Here is a 21,431-nt window from a genome sequence, read left to right as displayed (position 1 = left end):
CTTTCTCACATCAAATCACACCACTAGCCTGGTGTGGTGGTGCATGCCTTTAGTGCCAGCACTCAGGAAGTAGAGGCAGACAGATATATGTGAGTTCAAGGCTAGCCAGATCTTCATACCAAGTTCCAGGCCAGCCAGGGCTGTAGAGTATAATAATAATAATAATAATAATAATCCAAAAACCAAACCAAACAAACAAAACTACATTGCTAGTTACACTTGAATTGGTTTCACATGGCCCTAGGTGACTATTTCTGGTCTTGCATTATTAGGTCAGCTAACCCCTGCTTTGTGAGAGGAGCGCCTGCCCTATGAATTCCTCTGCTTTTGGAGTGCATGTGGAATTACTGAGCTCAGCCCTTGATAGTGACTGACAGATGTCTGCTGCTGCTCTCTGTGTCAGTCCACCCTGGCCTGTGTGTCCATTGCTTCAGTGACCACTAACCAGAACACAAAGCTCACTGTGGCTCTGCCCAAGCTTCTCCTAAAGAGTCAACTTTTTTTTTTTCAAAACTAATTTTCAAAATTACCATACTAAGTAACAGGTTTCCTCATGACATATTTCATTTGGTTGATCCCCCTTCAATTCCTCTCCCCATCCTTCTACCCTCTTTATCCTCTGAACCCCTCTATTCTTAGGGTTCCCACTTGGACTTTAGTACCTCGTATGCTCTATTGTCTTTCCTGCTGCTTCCCTTGAGCCTCTTCCCAGGTTTACAAGCCCTGAATCAATTTCTGGTCTTCAGTTTATAGCATGTTTGAAGGAAAAGCAGAAAAGGCTGTCAATGAGACTGAATGGCTCGGGCCAGTTTATTACACCACATAATGATATGGAAAGGATAGCAGACCCCTTCCATGGGGTATGGCATTTTAAATGAATTGAGCAGAGATTGCCTCTACAAAAGAAATGAATTGTAGACAAGATATTAAGTAGCTTAAAATAAAATGAATAGTTTAATTAAAATAGTTTAATAAAACAGTTCACACTTTTGATGGAAAAATAAAACCAGGTTTTATTTGAAGGAAAATAGTGTGCTAACATTTTTCATGGTGTTATACAATTGGGAAAGGTTTATTTTGTTAAGGAGACTCTTAATTAGAAATATTATCTCAGGATCCATATATATATATATATATATATATATATATATATATATATAATATATTTAAAACTCCTTAACTTCGTTCAATATCAAAATACTTTTAGGATTAATTTGCCCCAGTGACTTACTTTCCTTTGCATATTCTCTTAGAATTAATAACCAGTTTTTAAACTGAACTCCTGTCTTGACCGTCGGTTACTCAGCTTTATGTTACTGTAGCAAAATGTCTGAGAAGAGGAAAGGTGTAGTCTGGCTCAGAGTTTCAGTGGCTTAGTACTTTTTGGTGGGTGTGCTGGGCAGTCTTTATGTCACCTGGACACAGGTTAGAGTCATTTGTGAAAGGGAAATGCCAACTGAGAAAATGCCCCCACCAGATTAGCCTGTGTAGCATTTTCTTGACTGATGTGGGTGAACTCGTCCCATGGTGGTTGGTGATGCCATCCCTGGGCAGGAAAGCAGGCTGAGCAAGCCATGAGGAACAAGCCAGTAAGCAAACCTCTTCCTCTGCATCAGCTCTGTATCAGCTCCTGCCTCCACGTTCCTGTCCTGGCTTCCCACAGTGATGGCCTATGACCTGAGAGGTGTAAGCTGAAATAAACCCTTTCCTCCCTGGGTTGTTTCTGGTCATGGTGTTTTACCCAGAAGTAGAAGCCCTAACTAATACAGTTGACTTGTTTCTTTCCAGCCTGTGTTAGGTGCTACCTCATGGTGGGAGTTGTGTTAGAAGAAACTGCTCTTAGACTGAGTGTCTTGGGGTGGGAAGGAGGAGGAAGGGGAGAAGGAGGAGAGAAGGGGGTCACTCACTGTCTCCTCTAAAGACACACCCCAATGCCCTGACCTATCCCAATATGGGAAGCTTAATCTTCCCATAGCACAGGTTTGGAGACATGAGCATGTCAAGGACATTTTAGGCCAAACCACCATGCCTTTGTGTCTTCCTTTATCTGAGATACCAGGTTCTGTGCTGGAAGTTTCTCAAATAGCTGGAATATTTAAAGCCTCTCAAGGTCACATATGGTTTTTTATTTTCTAGAAATTCTTTTAAAAAAATAGTATGCAGTCTTCTAAAAAAACATTCACAACAGGAGTGCTATTAAATTTCAGAGACTTGGGCAAACAAGATGGCTCAGCAGGTAAAGGTACTTGCAAACCTGGTGACCCGAGCTTGGTGCCCAGCACCAATAGAAAGGAGAGCATCAGCTCTATAACGTTCCCTCTGACCTACACACACGCACACACCCTACATTAATAAATTAAAAATAGGAGTAAAGTTTAGAAGGGTTGCAGACAGGCCAGCAATGAAGAGCATTTGCTGCTCTCTAACATTCCCTCTGACCTCACACACACGCGCACACACACACATGCATGCACGCATGCACACACACACACACACACACACACACACACACACACACACACACACACAGGCCAGCAATGAAGAGCATTTGCTGCTCTCTAACATTCCCTCTGACCTCACACACACGCGCACACACACACATGCATGCACGCATGCACACACACACACACACACACACACACACACACACACACACACACACACACACACACACACAGGCCAGCAATGAAGAGCATTTGCTGCTCTTGCCGCAGACCAGACTAATCCCCAGCATCACGTTATGTAGCTCATAGCCATCTGTAATTACAGGTCCAGGGGATCCTACATTTTCTTCTGGCCTCCATGGGTACCTTCACCCATGTGACACACATATGCACATGTAATTAATAATAAGTAAATCTTTAAAAATTAAACTTTAGGGACTCTCTCATCTATGCATTTCCAGTGGAAGTAGATCACATGCCGGGATGTTTGCTCCGAAAGATTTCACACTCACGTCACTAAAGACCCTGACCAATCCCTGGACAAGCTGCAGCTGCAGCAAGATTTCTTGTGATGTTGTTGAATACTGTTTCCTGTGGCATTTGTGTCATTGTCAGATGGTGAGTGAAGCTCAGGGCTCAGCTCTAAGGCTTGCTTTTCTTTCTGTCTTGACTTGACTCCTTTGGGGATTTCTGTGTAACTAGCTGGTTTCTTTTAAGGAATAAGGGGAAGCCAGGCAGAAGCCTCCTGTTTGCTCTGGAGGCCACAAACATCAGATGGGCCAGCGGAGATCCTACCCACCTTCCACAGCCATGGGCTGGCCACCTACATGGTTATAACATTGCTCTGGCTATAAAGGTCCTATCAGAGACCAGAGCTGTCTGCAAGTCATTCAGACCAGTCTCATTAATTAAATGCTATGTATTTCCTTTTCCTTGGTGACAGAACTACATGATGTTTGAACTGTATCTCCTAGAATATGTGTGTATTATAGATATGGGATTCACTTACATATGTATATGCATGTCTGTATATAGGTATGTATATAGGTATACATGTTTTTCTCAGTATATATGTATAAATATGTGTATATATGTATATGCTATTTCTAGACATAGATATATCAAGTACAGTTATCAAAAAGGATTTTTTTTAATCAGTCAGGCCTTATACATACAGAGACACAAAAAGAACTAAAAGCCTCTGTTTCTCAAATACAACAGGGGTCAGCACAGCTCACTGGCTGGTGGTGGCTGAGTAGCAGGATGATTAGGGGTACACAGTGGATTTCCCAGTCACATCTATCTATTTCTTTGTTTGATAATTGACTCTCTGTTCTAGTGGGAGCAATATTTTTCTTCTCAACTGATTTTTTGTTTTGTTTTGTTATAATGATACACAAACCAGATGCACCCCAGGGAGATAGGTGACATCAGAGTATAAAGAACACAAAAAGACAATCAGATTTCTTGTTATTTTACCTTAAAAAGACAGCAGGTTCTAGTTCAGGTCACCTACCATCCCCAAGAGGCCAGATGGTTGGAGTGTGTCATCAAAGCCTGTCTTCCAAGGAAAGTCATAATAAATGGCTGGGACCAGATCCTAGCTCAGAAACAAAACACACACACAAAACGCAGAAACACTAGATAGAGCAAGTGAGACGAAGTGTAGTATTGTAGCCCAAGACTCTTTTTCAGAAGCCAACAAAAGCTTTCTTGGACATGAGGTTCCCATGTGTGTATGGTATCTGAGCCACCTGTGTAGTTTCTTTGGTTCTCCTGGATAAGACTGAATGACCTCCCAGAGCATCTTGGCCAAACCTCTAAGTCACTTGTACTTATTTTTTTTCTTTTCATGATATATAAAAAAATTTCCATTGTTATATAGCTGTTTCCTCTGAACCATTCCATCCCCCAGGGAAGCTTCTTAAGTGTAGGAAAAAACAGTAAATGTTTCAGGAAGTCCCTGAAACTGACCAGATTCACTAGGCTCCTCCCTTCTGAGACACATATAATCAGGAAAGGCTGCTGAGAGACGTTCTTGGTCCAGTCATCCTTCCTAGAAGAAGCAGAGACCAGCTGGATTCATGTTGAATGAACCAGCATTTAACAGGGCTTTTTAAACCCCTGATGAGTAAGTCCACAAGAGACACTGGACTCATGAATCCTTTATGATCATTATGTATTGAGATACTTGGCTGATTGGATTTGGCAGGTTTGGTGTGTCCTGTGGACATTTTTTTTACATGAAGGTCCTCACAGATGTACTGAGAGAACCTCACTGGGATGGGCTCTCAGAAATTAACCTCTGTCTCTTTCACTGTTTCAATAGAGGCAGTGACAGAAACTTACTTTGTAGTGTCTGAGAGTGGTTCTCCTAAAAACAGTTTTTTGGGGGAGAAATTCCACAGAATAGAGGAAAGGTGGCCAATGCACTTGGTCTTTAGAGTTGAATATTTGGGCACATTCCAATTCCGTGTTCCTGCTCTGTCTTGGGCAGGGCTGTAAACTGAAAATGTGTTTCCTTCAGAGTCAACTCTTTAGATCAGTGGTTCTTAACCTGTGGGTTTCAGCTCTGTTGGGAGGTCAAATGACACTTTCACAGGGGTGGCCTGTCGGATACCCTGCATATTACGTATTTACATTATGATTTGTAGCAGTAGCAAAATAACAGTTATGAAGTAGGAACAAAACTAATTTTATGGTTGAGGTCACCACAACATGAAGAACTGTATTGAAAGGTTGCAGCATTAGGAAGGTTGAGAACCACTGCTCTAGATTCAATCGAGACAGGAAGCAAGACCCTGTCATTAGGTTTACAATAGGATGGACTTTCTTCAATGACCCAGAGAAAGGTCTCTGTCTCTCTTCAAGGAATTTAATGTACTAATTTGAAACCACATCTTTAAGGAACCAGAATAGAAGACAGAGATGAGTAGGAAAAACATCAGCAATGACACCTTGAAAAGATTTGTGAAATTGGGTTGTGCCAAATAGTGAGAGCACACTACTAATCTGTGAACATGTGTGCTTTATCCCACAATGGAGATTAGAACACCCAGAAGACACCTGCAGATAATAACACTTATAAATAGTCTCGCCTTGATGCTCTGTTTTCATAGTTCTCTAGGGAGTTATGTGTTGATGTTTGATGTGGGAAGTACTTCTGTGTATGTTTATCTTATTGATTGTTTAATAAAGTTCTGCTGGACCAATGAAACGGCAAGTTAGGCAGGACTAGGAGTCAAAGAGGATTCTGGGAAATGTAGTAGAGAAGTGGTGATCCAGGCAGGAAGTGACATAGCAAGGACACTCATATTTAAAGAAGGAGAAACAGGAAGGGCCCTCTTTTCCCCTTGCTCCTCAAGCAGCACGATGTGATCCACCGGCAAGGAGGGACGCCAATAAGGTGTCCGATAAGATAAGTCTTATAAAATATATAGATTTATGATAATTAAGACTGAGCTAACAGATGAGAATCCTAGTCATTGGCCAAGCAGCTTTGAACCTAATACAAGTTTCTGTGTATTCATTTGGGCCTAACTCAGGCGGGCGGCTGGCGTAAGGCGGTGGGGCTCCGGTGGCTTTTGGCAGAAAGATTTATCGTAACAGATGTTTGCAATTTACTCTTGGACCCTAAAAGACCTTCCCTGTCCTGTTCTAAGCTGCCTAGAATCTTGGCTTCATTTCCCCAGCTCTTTCCACAGCCATTTCTGAAGAGCTCCCTGTGGTCCCTGGATGATTTTCTTCCTGAGGTTCTGCCAGGCTTTATCTATAATACAGCTTCTAGGATGTGCTTCCTGGATCATCTGAGTTGGAGGCAAATTCAGATGGACTCCAAGCTCACGTGATCTAAGAGGGAGAAAACTTTTTCTGATATCCTAATTAACTCATGATGTGCCCAGAAAGGAAAACAGCTTTATATTTGGAGAAGTTGAATCCAGGAAAGCACATTTGAATTGTGGACACTTAGTTCAAATTAAACTGAGAATGATATGCAAACATTTAAATGTACGCGCTATTGGGACTAATGAAGCAGTTGATTGTCATGCAATGGCTTTCTCTTAAACTATTAGGAATTTTAATTTGTCTAACAGTTTTATGTTGTACTTGACTTTCTTTGGCTATGTAAACTATTTGCATTTTAATTTGGGTCACATGATTTTTATAGGCCTAATTTACCTCCCTCACTACTATATTGCCAAGATATTTTCATTAAATACATAATTTAATCTAAATAGGAGTCTACAAGCAAAGAAAAACATGTTTGTATTGTTTGATCTTTGAATCTAAGCACAGAAGTTGCCTTCAACTTCTTTTCTTTTTTTTGTGCATGAAAGAGATGACATAGTTGGGGGGGGTTGCCTTTCTTTCTTCTTTAAAAGAATATAGATTCACAAGAAAGTACAAAGAACCCTTCAGAGTTTTCTGTCTTCTCCCAACTGAAGAATTTCATGTAACTGTAGAATATTACCAGTGCCAACAAACAGACATTGGTGTAGTCTATAGTAATCACATAAGTATTGTTCATGTGTGGATATTTGTGAACATTTAATATGATCACATGTGTAGCTTCATATAATGTCTTAGTTAGGGTTTCTATTGTTGTGAAGAGACACCATGATCATGGAAACTCTTATAAAGGAAAACATTTAATTGGGGCTGGCTTACAGTTCAGAGGTTTTGTCCATTATCGTCATGGCAGGACATGGTGGCATGCAGGCAGACGTGGTGCTGGAGAGAGAACTGAGCGGTCTGTGTCTTGATTTGCAGGTAATAGGAAGTGAACTGAAACACACTTCTTCCAATGATGCCACACCTACTCCAACAAGACCACACCTTCTAATAGTGCTACTCTGTGTGAGTTTATGGAGGCCAATTATGTTCAAACTTCCACATATAACCACCACCACAAGGCGAGATTCTTGACTGACTGCCATGACAAGGCACGTTTGTGCACCCTTTATATTTACTTCATATCACCTTTCCTGAAAGCCTCGCTCTGGTGATCATTCCTCTTCTTCCCTCACTGTAACCGTGTTATCTCATAAAGGCTACGTGGATGTAACCCTGCAGAATGCATCCTTTTGAGAGAGGAGTTCTGATACAGCTGTGCGACAGTTTACTTGACAATTCTTCCGTTCTGGACACCTAGTTGGTTTCCATGTTTGGTGACATTATGAGAGAAGCTGTGGTGCAGTCACGAGGATAATTTCTGAGGTGTTTGGTATATTACTAACTCTTCACCTTGCTGTGACCAAGACCTGACTTAGGGGAGGAGCCCTTGTTCTGCCTCAGAGTTTAAAGGTAGAGAGGCCCAGTGGTGGGAGCGGCTTTTGGCTGTGGAGGAAGAAGCATGAGGCTGTTTGCTCACATTGGGCAGATGAAGAAGCAGAGAGAGGATTGATTCTAAGAGAGACTGACTAGAAATCTTAAGGCCGGCCCCCACTCACATCCCTCCAGCAAAGCCCCTCCTAAAGGCACCACAAACTCCCAAGCAGCCTCATTAGCCAGAGACCAAATGTTCAGACAACATTTTACACTCAAAGCACAGTATATGGTAAGTCTAGTTTAGGTCTTGAAAGGGCAACTATTGACCTTCATTGACCTATGCAGAGCTATCTTCCAGACCTGGGGTTTGAGGACCTTAGAGAACGGGACAGGCTTTAGTCTAATGCTGTAGACTACCTTACTTCAGTTTCAGTGCACTTTTGTACACTGATGTTACAAAGTAAGCAATGATCTAAGGAAGGTTGTTTGAGTTCAGAAAACATGGTCAGAAAACAAAAACCCATGCAAATAGATGCCAAAAGCACATACTAAATATTAACAGAGCAGCCCTTTCCTGGAACTTTCTCAGGACAGATCAATTTAAGCACTATTGCCTGGCACACACTGTATTATATCTGGGAAAGCAAGAAAGCAAGGCAGAAGGCTGTGTCCAGATTCAGGGTACACTGAGGGCAGCACTGGGCATATCCTTTCACCATGGGTTCTATATCTATGATCTGACATCCAACAAGAATGAACAAGGCTTATAAATCAAATGCAAATGCTTGTCACAGGAGGCATGAAATAGTCCAAGAACAATCCAGGAAACAAGATGCACTTAAGGTAAAACGCCCTCTACATTTTTCCTAGAGCCTCTCTCACAGTTCCCCAAGGCATTGTTCACCATGCTTCAGTCATTCTTTTGTCTGAGTTCTGACAGGCAACAACCAAACATTTTCCAGAGTGGCTGCAGAACTTTATGTTTTCACTAGCAATGTATGAATACTGTAGTTCTCCTTATCCTTGCCACTGAGTTATTATCACTGTTGTTTTTATCAAGTCATTCTGATAGGTGTGTAGTGACATGGCACTGTAGTCCTCTAATAGTGTGATAGTTGGAATGAGACATCCCCTATATTGCTTAGGATCTAATAAAGCCACTGAAGATCAGAATGCAAAGCTAGCCACAGCCATAGAAGCCGGGCAGTGGTGGCGCATACCTTTAATCCCAAGACTCAAGAGACAGAGGCAGATAGATCTCTGTGAGTTCAAGGACACCCAGGGCTACTTAAGAGTGAATCAGTCCAAAAGAGAAACAGAGTTCACATCTTTAATCCCAGCACTAGAGAGGTTTATAAGGAAGAAGCAAAGGGTCTCATGTCAGATTCAGTTTCCAGTCACAGGAAGACAGGATCTCCTTTTCAGCCTTGGTAGAGTAAGAGCTACTGGCTGGCTGCTTTGCTTTTCTGATCTTCAGCTTGAACCCCAATATCTGTTTCTGGGTCTCTGTTATTCATGTTATAATCCCCCATATTCTGGGAATTTGAATACTTGGTTCTCAGCCAGTGTTCCTGTTTGGGTAGGTTTAGGAGATGTGACCTGGATGGAGGAAGTCCATCACTGGAGGTAGACTTTGAGAGTTCAAATGCTGCACACATTCTAAGTTTGCTTTCTCTGCTTCCTGTTTATGATTCTAGATGTGAGCTCAGTCTCAGCTCTCAGTTTGAAGTCAGTTGCCATGCTTGCTGCTGCCACACTTCCCACCATGATGGTGACCGACGGACTGACTCCTCAGCCTCTGTAACCAGAAACCCAAGTAAACCCTTCCTTTTATAAGGTTTTATCACAGCAATAGAAAAGTAACTAAGACGGAGACCTAATGATGCTGAACACCTTTTCATGTGTTTATTTGGCATGTATATATCTTTGAAAAAATATTTATACATATCTTTTGTCTATTTTCAAATTGGGTCATGTCTTTACTGTTCAGGTTTTAGAATTCTTTGTATGCTGTAAATACCAGTCCTTTGCTGGATATGTGGTTGGCACAGCTGATCCTGTGGTCTATATCTTTCCATTCTCTTAGCAGGTCTTTGCTAAGGGCTTTGTGAAAGCCCAATTTTTATCAATTTTCATTTTTATAAGACATTTATTTCTCCTCACTAAAACAATTATAGGCTAAAAGAGCTTTAAGAGAATTTATGAAGGCCCTTCAGAGTACTATTTTGTGGCTTGAATAAATTTTGAGATTTTATTTTGAAACAATTATAGATTCATAAGACCATAGAGAAACAGTACACAGAGGCCCCATGGTTCGTTTGGTCGGCCCCAATGGTTTATACCGTTCACAATTTTAGGACAATATCACACGTGGAAATTGATATTGGCGCATGAGTGTATATCATTCTGTATCAATGAATCACACATGTATACTTGGGTTACCACCCTATCAGAGACACAAAACTAGATTTATAAAACTATAAATATACAGAACAAAATGATACCCTTAGTGTTACCACTATAGAGCCATACCCAACACCTTCCTTGCTCTAACCTTTAGCTGCCAAGGATTTGCTTCTTTGTCCTCTATAATAATGGTCACTTCCAGAGTTCTCTGCAATTGCACAATACACAACCTTTGAAGATGGACTTTTCAACATTGGTTGATGTCGTTAAGATCCATCCAAGTTGTTATATATATATAACTAATTCATTCCTTTTTAATTTTCTTTCTTTTTTTGTTTTTGGTTTTTTGATACAGGTTTTTTTGTTTAGCTTTGGAGGCTGTCCTGGAATTCACTCTGTAGATAAGGCTGGCCTTGAACTCACAGATCTTTCTGCTTCTGCCTCCCAAGTGCTGAGATTAAAGGCATGTGCCACCACTGCCCAGCATCATATAGTTCTTGTAATGTGTAGTTATATATTGCCTAATAAATAATAAGACGTTTTCTGAGAAACATAATTCTAGGCAATTTTATCATTGCCTGAATATTATTGAGTGCACTTACACAAACGTGGACGGTGTCTGTGGTAGTTTGAATGTAAATGGTCCCCCAATCTCATAGAGAGTGACAGTATTAGGAGGTGTGGCTTTTTTCGAATGGGTGTGGCCTTTTTGGAGGAAGTGTGTCACTGTGGGGGCGGGCTTTGAGGTTTCCTATGCTCAGGACACCACCCAGTGTCAGCCTACTTCCTGTTGCCTGCTTATCACGATGTAAAGACTCTTAGCTCCAGGACCACGGCTGCCTGCACACTGCCATGCTCCCCATCATGATGATAATGGACTGAACCTCTCAAACTGTATTGAGTCACCACAATTAATTTTTTTTTATGACAGTTGCCATAGTCATGATTTCTCTTCACAGCAATGGAAACTCTAGGACAGTATAAGTCAATCATTTAATGTAGCCTCCTTTTTTTTTTCTTTTCTTTTTAAAAAAGAGTTATTTATTTATTATGTATATAGTGTTCTGTCTGCACTTATCCCTGCACACCAGAAGAGGGCACCAGATCTCATTACAGATGGTTATAAACCATCATATGGTTGCTGGGAATTGAACTCAGGACCTCTGGAAGACCACCTAGTGTTCTTAACCACTGAGCCATCTCTCCAGCTCCTTAACGTAGCCGATGGAATTCTTGATAACAAAGCCCTACAAGGGCATGGCAGCAAAGAAAGAAAAAGAAAACCACAGGCCACTAACTTTATTAAATCAGTTACAAAAATAACAAATTACTAGTAAATAAATGACAATGTAATGGATTATTCACTATGATAAATTAGAATTCATTTCAGAAATGGCAGGATGGTTTAGTATGTATAAGTCAGTAAGGGCGATACAGCACATTAAAAGAATATATGACAAAAATATAACCATTTCAATATTTGTAGAAAATGCATTTGGTAAAAATTCAACATCCTTTAATGTTATAAATGTTGAGAAGATTAGGTTAAGAAGGAACATACTTCAACAATAATAAGGGACTTATAATAAGCCAACAGTTAATACCACCAAAAGGTGAAAGCTTTTAAGATCTGGAGTGAGCTAAGGATGCCCACTCTCCCACCTTTACTCCATCATGCGGGATTCTTAGCCAAAGTATTGAGGCAGCATAAAGATATGCAAATATGCAAATTGGAAAGGAAGAAGTCAGATCATCACTGTTGCAGATGACAAGACTTTCCATGTTGAAAACCCCAAAGATTCCACCATAACATTAGAACTAATAGGTAAATTCATCAAATAGGAGGATAAATGGTATAATAAAAAAATCCACAGTCATGCTATATGCCAATGGAGAAAAATTTGATAAAGAAATCAAGAAAGCAATCCCACTACAATAGCTGCAGAAAGTCCATTTGGGAATAAAGTGAGTTAAGGTATATCCACAGTAAAAATGATAAAACATTGATGACATACATTATACACACACACACACACACACACACACACACACACACACACACACACACGAAGTAGAGACATCCTACATTGTATAGAACCATGAAAGTTCATAAATAGCCAATCAAACTAGAACAGAAAAGAACCAAGTTGTAGACATTGGAATGCTGGGTATCAATCTGTACTGCAAAGCCATAACCTCAAAACTGTATAGTTCCAGAAAGAAAACAGGCAGATATCAATGCCATGTAAGAGAGACCCCAGAATGAAGCATACATATCTGCAGGCAACTATGTTGTCACAAATGTGCTAAGCAGAGGACCTGAGGGATGGATGACCTATCCAATAAGTGGTGTGAGGAAAACTGGATGCCATGCACTGAATGGCTCTAGAGACCAATCTCTGTTCAGTTATGAAAACCAGCTCTAAGGAAGTTAGATGTAAGAGCTTAACTCTTCCATTTTGTCTGAAACTATGTAATGATGACAGCTGGGCTTGTTGGTGCTTGCCTTTGATCCCATGAAAGCTGCTACTAGTACAGCCCACAAAGAACTAAAACAATTCCTTGTATCTTATCAGGTCATTATGAACTAAAACTACGAAAAGTCACAGAAACTACACAAATACATAGTCAAAACAATACAGTTGTGAGTGAATAGTGAGCCACTAAAGATATTACTAGGAAATGAAACACCCCTAGACTCAAATGAAAAATACAGAACTCCTATGGTACATCTAAGTGAGTTCTAAGATGGAGTTTATGACTTTGAGTGTCTGTACTAAAAGATCACATAGCTGGGCATAGTGGCTCAGTCTGTAATCCTGTAGTTTATGTTGAGACATGTTTCTTCTAGTCCTAGTTTCTTTGGGGCTTTATTACGGATGTAAAATTTTATCAACAGCTGAACATCCTTAATCCCAGTTGGGATTAATTGGGAGACTGAGGCAGGAATATCGGCACTAATTAACATCCAAGAACCAGAAAAAACAATGCCAAAATTCACATAGATGCAAAAAGACCCCAAATATAAAACAAACAAACAACAAACAAACAAAAAACGATTCTGAGCAGAAAGAGAAATTCTGGAGGTATCAGAGCATCGGATCCCAGAGCATATAGTAGAAGCATAATAACAAAAGCATCATTGTATGAAATAAAAACAGACATTTAGAGAAATGGAATGGAATGGAAGATTCAGAAATCAACCTACAGGGATACAGCCACTTAATTTTTTACAAAGGTGTTAGAAATATATATTGGGAAAAAGTCTCTTTGGAAGTGGTGATGGAGAAACTGGATATCTACATGCAAAAGAATGATGCTAGATCCTTATCTCTCACCCTACACAAAATGAATTGGTACCTTGATTGCTGATTGCTGGACCTGGCTTGTATCAGTCCCATACTACAGAAGCCACAGGGTCTGGCTTGAGTAGGGGAGTGTGGACCTGAAAACTCCTAGCTACCCAATGGCAATAAAGACCAGGCACACAGACACTTGTCATTTTTTTAGAGGGCCTCTCAGTCCATCTGAAAACTGGAGTCTCCTCCAGTTTATTTTATCATCCTCCCAGGCCACTTTCCAACAGTCAATGTGACCACCTGAGCTCCTCTTCTATCTACTCTCCAGTCCTCCTTTTTCCCCGAGGGCACACCTAAAAAAGTCTCTAGGCACACAGACAAGGCCCTCAGCAGAGGATGTGTCCCATTCAGAGTCTGGACCTGTTCTAATGCAAACTAGGAGACATTCTTCACTGAGGCCATGCCATTCAGCAGCAATTAGCCACCATCTGAAATGCAATGGAGGTTCAGGTTTCTGAAAGAAGGAGCTGGAGGTTTGGACCCCGAGAAACTTTCTAATTGCTAGTTCTTGGTTCCTGACACTTGATACAAGGCCTGGACCTTTGACAGTGCTACTGGGACACAGGCAAACCGCTTCAAGATACAGGCATAGACAAGAACTTTCTGGAAAGATCTCCAATAGGACAATAAACAATCCCATTAACTGACAAAGGGATTACATAAAAAACAACCCTTTGGGGCTGGAGAGATGGCTCAGAGCTAAGAGCACTGGCTGCTCTTCCAGAGGACCTGAGTTCAATTCCCAGCAACCACATGGTGGCTCACAACCATCTATAATGAGATCTGGTGCCTCTTCTGGTATACAAGCATGCATGCAGACAAGTGTATACATAATAAATAAATAAAATCTTAAAAAAAAACAACCCTTCTGCACAACTAAGTAAATAATTATCAAAGTGAAGAGATAATACACAGAATGAAAAAATTCCAACTATATGTATGTGATTAATGTGATTAATGTGATTAATATTTATAAAATATAAGAACTGCACAAGCTGGGCTTGGTGGCGCATGCCTTTAATCCCAGCACTGGGAAGGCAGAGGCAGGCCGATCTCTGTGAGTTCGAGGCCAGCCTCATCTCCAGAGCGAGTGCCAGGATAGGCTCCAAAGCTACACGGAGAAACCCCATCTCGGAAAAAAAAAGAAAAAAGAAAAGAACTGTACAAATTAAATGCTCATGCACAAAAACCCCCAGTCGATAAGTGAACTGATAGTTCTCAATGGAAGGAATACAAATAAATGACTAGTACAGACTGTAAAAAGAATTCAACAGTCTTGACTGTCAGGGAAATGCAAATTAAATCTGCATCGAGATGACATCACTCCCCAGTCAGAATGGACATCATGAAATAAACAAATGACAACTGCCGACAAGGATGTGGGGAAAAGAGGATCTTGCCTGTGGAAATGGAAGCTGCTGTGGCCTCCGTGGGAATCAAGATGGAGGCTTCTCAAAAATCTGCGAGCAGAACTCTGTGCTTTGCTTTGGTAGCTCAGAGGGCTGTAAGGCCTACCACAGAGAGACTTGCACTTCCGTGCTAATTGCTGCACTAGTCACAGAAGCTGGGAAATACCGGTCCAAAGACATGGAGTGGAGACATGACCATGACCCAATGAAGGGACCAGCTCCCCATTTCGGCAGCCATAACAGCCTAGCAGTGCTTGCCCTGACCTTGCCTTGGTCACTAGGAGGTCAGATGTCTGCCTCATGGCAAGGAACCAATCAAAAGTTAGTTGGTATGCTATGCTTTACAGCTCTGGGTGTGCTTTACAGACAAGTGCACAGCAATGACGTGCAGAGCATAGCAACCACCCTGGGAGGGCCTATGGGCCATAACAACCAGTTGACCAATCAACACAGGGCAAGCCTGGAGGCACACCAATCCTGAGCCTGTGTGAACCCTTAGACACTCCCCTTATGCTGCCCTATAAGATCTCTATGCAGACACTTTGAGCTGTCTTTCATAGCCATCCGCCATGGTGGGTGGATGAAAGACCCAAGCTAACATGGGGTTAGCTCGTTAAACAACTACAATAAAGCCTCGTGCAGTTTGCATCAAGCTTTCGACTCTGCACAGTGATTGGGGTGACCTAAATCCTGGGCTGAGATCCTGGAGGCCTGAGCTTCCGGGGGTCTTACACCGAGACAGCTGAAGACAAGAGCCAAAATAAATCTTTCTACCTCTAAACTATGTTTTTCCTCAGGGCAATAGAAAGTTGATCAACACAGAATTTAGTCCTCAGAGCAGCTCGGTGTTGAGGTTCACACCCTTGGTGCCACTGACTGGAAGGAAGCTTGGCTCAGGAAGACCGGGAAGTCTGACTGAAAATCATCAGTTCAAGTTGCTGCCTGTGTGGGTGCTATGCCAGGGACTCCCCTTCTTCTGCCTCTACTTCAGTTCTGGTCATGGTCATTTGCAGACGTCCTCCTCAGTCTAGCCAGAGGCCTGTGCCCTTCACACTGGCTCCTTCTTTGTCCCTCTAGAGGAGAATATATGTGAGCCACCACAGAGCCCAGCACCTTCAAATATTACCCAGAGGGACACTGCCCACCACATTTCTAATCCACAATCCTTTTATAAGATGTCTTGACAAAAATGTGCAACTTATTTGGCAAAAAAATCCTTTCCTCGTGGTGTCATTTCCTCACTGGCCCAAGGCCCAGCTTAGCTGTCAGGTGTGTGAAAGCTACAAATAGAAAATAATTCATTTTCCTCTCTAGGGAAAAGGGAAAATGTTCTCCTCTGCCTCTTGGGAAAAGTTACCAACTCCACAGCTGCCTAATCTGAGAGAAACATGCTTACACGGCAAGGACACTTACTGCCTTTTTATCTGCGGGACACCTCGAAGTGTTGGAGTCTGTGTTGTGTAGCTTACCTCTTGGGTTTTGTGCCTCATGTGGATCCGCAATGCTTACAAGATGAGAATGAAAAGTTATGATCACAGTAATGCAGACACAGTGCTGGTGACCTGTCAGCAGCAGGGGTAAAAATGAACTTTTAAAATAAATCTAAGAATGCCAACTTCAGGGACTGACCCGGAAAATACCCCAGAATGAGACTGGCTTCACAGGTATGGTAAAGCCTTTTGGAGAGGACAGGACTGCAGTCATGTGAAGGGAAGAAAGCCATTTCAAACATTTCCTTATTTGAAACATTAAGAACAAATTAGCACGCTGCCAGCCTCACCAAAAGCAGGGGAGAAACAGTGGGTTCCTTGCAGGTTCTGTTTCAGAAGCACTGAGAATTTAAAAATCAGCATTAATTATCACACTCCTGCTTGTCCTATGTGGACACAGACGAACTGGTTCCAGTACCAACAGTTTTCCATACTGCGGACACAGCTTCTTGTTTCATTTGTCAAACAGACGGTCAGTAGCCGATAGCAGACTACATGGGAGGTAACTGACGTGTGGATGTGTTGCAAGCATCTTAGAACACACATTTTAGGTATGGATGGTAGCACTGGCAAAGGCAAGGGTGGGGCTGAATCCATGCCACGTTTGATATGGCGAGCAAGTGTGGTTTGACATTGACTGGCACAGTACCACTTCCCTTGCCCACATTCCTTGTTGTCTGTGTCAGGGTCTCCTTGGGGAATTTTCTTGTAAATACTTAGGTGCATATTATAACTATGTGCTGGTAACTGTGATAAGCATTGACCATGTTCTATTTTCCATTCCTGTCCCCTTCCCACCCTGCTATCCACATTTTGACATGAAAGGGGAGCTTTGCTTTCTGTATTTCATGCACAGCAAGACTTAACTGTGTTGGTGATGTTCTGAAGTAACACCCCATTGATGACCTTCCTCTGTCTATTTCTGGGACCTCATGGCTAGCCCACTTCTTCTCTTACATTGCTCCTTCCCTGCAGGGTCACGTCTACTCTGGAAGCTTCCCTGGAGGGTGCCTGAATTTCTAAATGCCAAACACATACCTACCTACTGCACAGTGGCCACCACGATGTGCTGAGAACGCAAATGACCTGGCCGCCCCCAGACATCCCTGCTGATGCTCAGTGGGCATGTCAGTGCAAGTCCTTCATTCCAAGCAAGCCTGCCGTCCTTCCCTGCAGACATCCCTCTTCATGGCTCAGCTATCCAAGTCGAGGGGCAATTCCTTTCTCCCTCCATCAAAGCCCCATAGGTAGCATGATGATTCCCCTAGAAGTCTGGATGCATGAGTTTGGAGATCATGAGTTTGGAGAAGAGTTGCTGGTTCTGAATGTTTATTGCCGATGTAACTACTTCATTTCGTCTTAAGAACAGAAAGATGGCTGGAGAGATGGCTCAGCAGTTAAAGGTACTTGCTGCTTTTGCAGAGAACTGAGGTTTTGTTCCAAGTACCCACATGCCATCTTACAACTGTATGTAATTCCAGTTCTACTGGATCTGACACTGTCTTCTGGCCTCTGAGGCCACCAGGCATGCTGGTGGTGCACAGACATGCATACAGGCAAAACACCCATACACATAAAATAAAATAAATCAATCTTTAAAAACAGTAGCAGCAAGGGATGAATATGGATAATAATTATATTTGCCATAAGGGCCTCTATAGAGTTTGAATGAGTTAGTCAGTTAGAGGTCCCAGGACACAGGAAATGATGAAGTAACTCACATCTGCACCCCATGCGCCCTCTCCCATTGCTTCCACTTCCTTATTGGGCCATTGTCACCTCTCACCAAGATTGTCGTGGTGTCTTCCTGGTTTCTCCATCACAAGAAGCCTGCAGCTTCTTCCTATTTCTCCCCAGAATTGCTTCTTAAAATGAAATGTGACCATTTGTTTCTTTATATCCTTCAGGGGTTCCACAGCAGCATCAAATACAGTGGTTTGTGTGATCTAAACGACACTCAATGCCCAAACTTCTGCTCATGTCTCTGTTTTCACTTCCTTCTTCCATGTGTGTTCTGCAGTGTGGGAATTTTTCCATTTCTGATCCCCTCCCGTCCACCTAAAAGCCTGCAGCTCCTTCAAGGTTCTGTTTACACTTCCTGTTTTCTATCCATGGGAGTCAGGATCCCTTCAGTTCTGCTGAAAGCTGGACTCATCTCTGTCAAAGGGCTAACCTCTCTGGAGGATTTGGCTTAGGGCTTATTTTAATGATAAATATGAATACGCTTAAATTGACCCATCAGTCATATTGTCCTTGACTTTAATACAGTGCCAGGACTGTGAAAAGATGCATAATTTGTATGGGTCTGTCTGTTCTGTGAGACTGCAGTGCTCGGGAGACGGCGTCCTTGCACCCCTAACCTCTAATTCAGAGCCTGGCACACACTGGGTGCCTGATACCAGCTTCCTGAGTGACTTGTTATCCCACATGTCATCAGGAGACCACAGTGTGAATGTCATCATTCCTGAGACTGCACCGCTGAGCCATGCTGACACTTTTTATCCTTGTCACACTAATGTGACTTGTCTTTGTAGAGCCACAGAGGTGAGAAGGGTCAGGGACAGTTCTAGAAGACACAGGGATTTGGGGGACGGGCAGCAGGTAGCCTGACTAACATTGAAGACAGGGTCATCTGAGTTGTTCTCAAGTGCCAGAGAAGGAGTGTGTGTGTGTGTGTGTGTGTGTGTGTGTGTGTGTGTGTGTGTCTGACACTCTGTCTGTCTGTCTGTGTGCAATTCTCATGTTTCTGGTGGCACTGCTATGGCCATTTTATATCTGAGGGCACTGAGGCCTAAAGTTCCACTGTTTCCTGTAGGAAGCCGGTTCCTGCATCCTCCATTACAATAATAGGTGCCTGAAGACACCAAGATGTAAATTACTTCACAGGCGCTGGGTAATCTCCATTCCTTTGATCTCTGCCTATCCCGTGGCTCATTTTTGCCTGAGGAGCTGAAGCCATTCATAGGGTAACACGTCCCAGGCGGCTGGTCAGCCTTTATAAGGGATGGTTTTCTTGGTTTAGTGTCTCCGCTCAGTCTCCACTCTGGTAAAATGCATTAAAGCTTGTCTGCAGAAGGATCCGAGTGTCCCGTGTATGATTTCTTGCTGGCGAGAAATACAGAGCGCGCGGGACATATGGTGCCGAAACCCGGGAACATATGAACATCTCCGGCACCGCGGAGACCCCTTGGCTACAAGGCAGATTCAGAACTGCAGGATGGTAAATTCGGAGAGGTATGATTTTTCTGGACTTTGGCTTGGGAATGTTGCTATTGTGGGAGGTTAATATAGAGGCTTCTATGCTTTTACTAGGAGCTATTTTGACTTTTCTCACTGTTGTAGCAATCTTAAAGAAGTCCAGAATTATATATCAGAAACCGAATATGGTGAGAGATGGGGCGCGCCTAACAATAAAATATAAGAAAAAAGGACCTCCCGGGATGTCTAGTGACAAGGGAGTAAATAATTTGTTAAGAAAAACAACAATAAATAAGAAAAAAGGACCTCCTGGAATGTCTACTGACAAGGGAGTGAAAGGAACAGCTCAGCTGGATGAGGGAGAGACAGAGAAGGAGGGAGAGAGAATGGGGAATGGCCGGTCACACCCCGGTAAATTTAGGAGAGATGAGGACTCGGAACCTAGCCTCTGCCCTGCAACGAAACTGGAAGCCTTGGAGCTGAGCAGCTCAGACTCTGAGATTTTAGACTCTAGCAAGGAAGCAGAGCTAGAGAAAGAAGCAGCTCGATACCACCCCGATAGATATCGGCTGCCAAAAATGCCAGCGGGTGTGCTTCCATCAGCACCCCCACTATTTGGTACCGACTCCTTTTTACCATCAGAGGAGCGGAGAAAATTACAGATGGCTTTCCCAGTCTTTGATAGGGGAAAAGGCCATGCCTGCTATTCAACACTTCTTAAAGGCCTGGAATGCCTGGGGCTTTAAAGCCTCATAAACATTGACGCTCGGGCCAAGCGTCTCACCTCAAAACCTAAAAGGCCAAAAGGAAATGGTAAAATGCAAAGATATCTTAACTGATCTTTGGAGAGGCCCGGATCCTATTCTCATAAGATCCAGGGGAGCGATATTGTGTTTTCTCACAGGATGAAGAAAATCCTCTGTGGATCCCAGAAAGACTCAACCTAAAGAGCCCCTTCAGACCTTCAAAAGTCGGAACTCCACCCTCCCCCCCGGGAGTTGAGAGCCGCTATTGTTATCCAGATTAACTCCTGTCCTTGGCGGAGAGATGGCCACTGCTTAAGGGGTGGGGGTGGGATTGTTTGATGCAGCCGTTTGCGGATTGCTGTTACTTTTGACTGGCATGTAAGCTCCAGGGCTCAAACCAAGAGATCACCCAAGCGCTTATATTTTTGGCTAACTATGCCTAAGCAATAGGCCACCGGCCAGACAGCTCTTGCACACCCGGAGCCTAGGCTCATTGCACAGGGTAGAGTGTCTGGTCTGGGCAGCCCAAAGAGGGATGCTGAGCAAAGGCATCGCACAGAGTTGCCTATTATGCAGGCTTCTCTGGGAGGTACGTTGACCTGCATAAGGGTTACCTGCCCCGAGACTTCCCTTTCCCAGAAAAACGGCAGAGGACAGGTCGAGAGTACTTCAGGTCAAGCTAACAGCCTGATGGTGACTCCCGTACACAGTCTTAATGTTTGATTTTGGGAAGGTTCAACCTCTACCTCTATCCCTCAACATATGGGTGACCTATTTGCTTGTAAAAATATAAAGCCTTATCATTAATTAATAAAAAAAGGGGGATATGTAGGAAGCCGGTTCCTGCATGCTCCATTACAATAATAGGTGCCTGAAGACACCAAGATGTAAATTACTTCACAGGCGCTGGGTAATCTCCATTCCTTTGATCTCTGCCTATCCCGTGGCTCATTTTTGCCTGAGGAGCTGAAGCCATTCATAGGGTAACACGTCCCAGGCGGCTGGTCAGCCTTTATAAGGGATGGTTTTCTTGGTTTAGTGTCTCCGCTCAGTCTCCACTCTGGTAAAATGCATTAAAGCTTGTCTGCAGAAGGATCCGAGTGTCCCGTGT

The sequence above is a fragment of the Cricetulus griseus genome, chromosome 8 (genome assembly GCF_003668045.3).
Source record: "Cricetulus griseus strain 17A/GY chromosome 8, alternate assembly CriGri-PICRH-1.0, whole genome shotgun sequence".
Taxonomy (NCBI): Eukaryota; Metazoa; Chordata; class Mammalia; order Rodentia; family Cricetidae; genus Cricetulus; species Cricetulus griseus.
The sequence above is the reverse complement of the archived record's forward strand: the minus strand, read 5'-3'. Positions refer to the sequence as shown.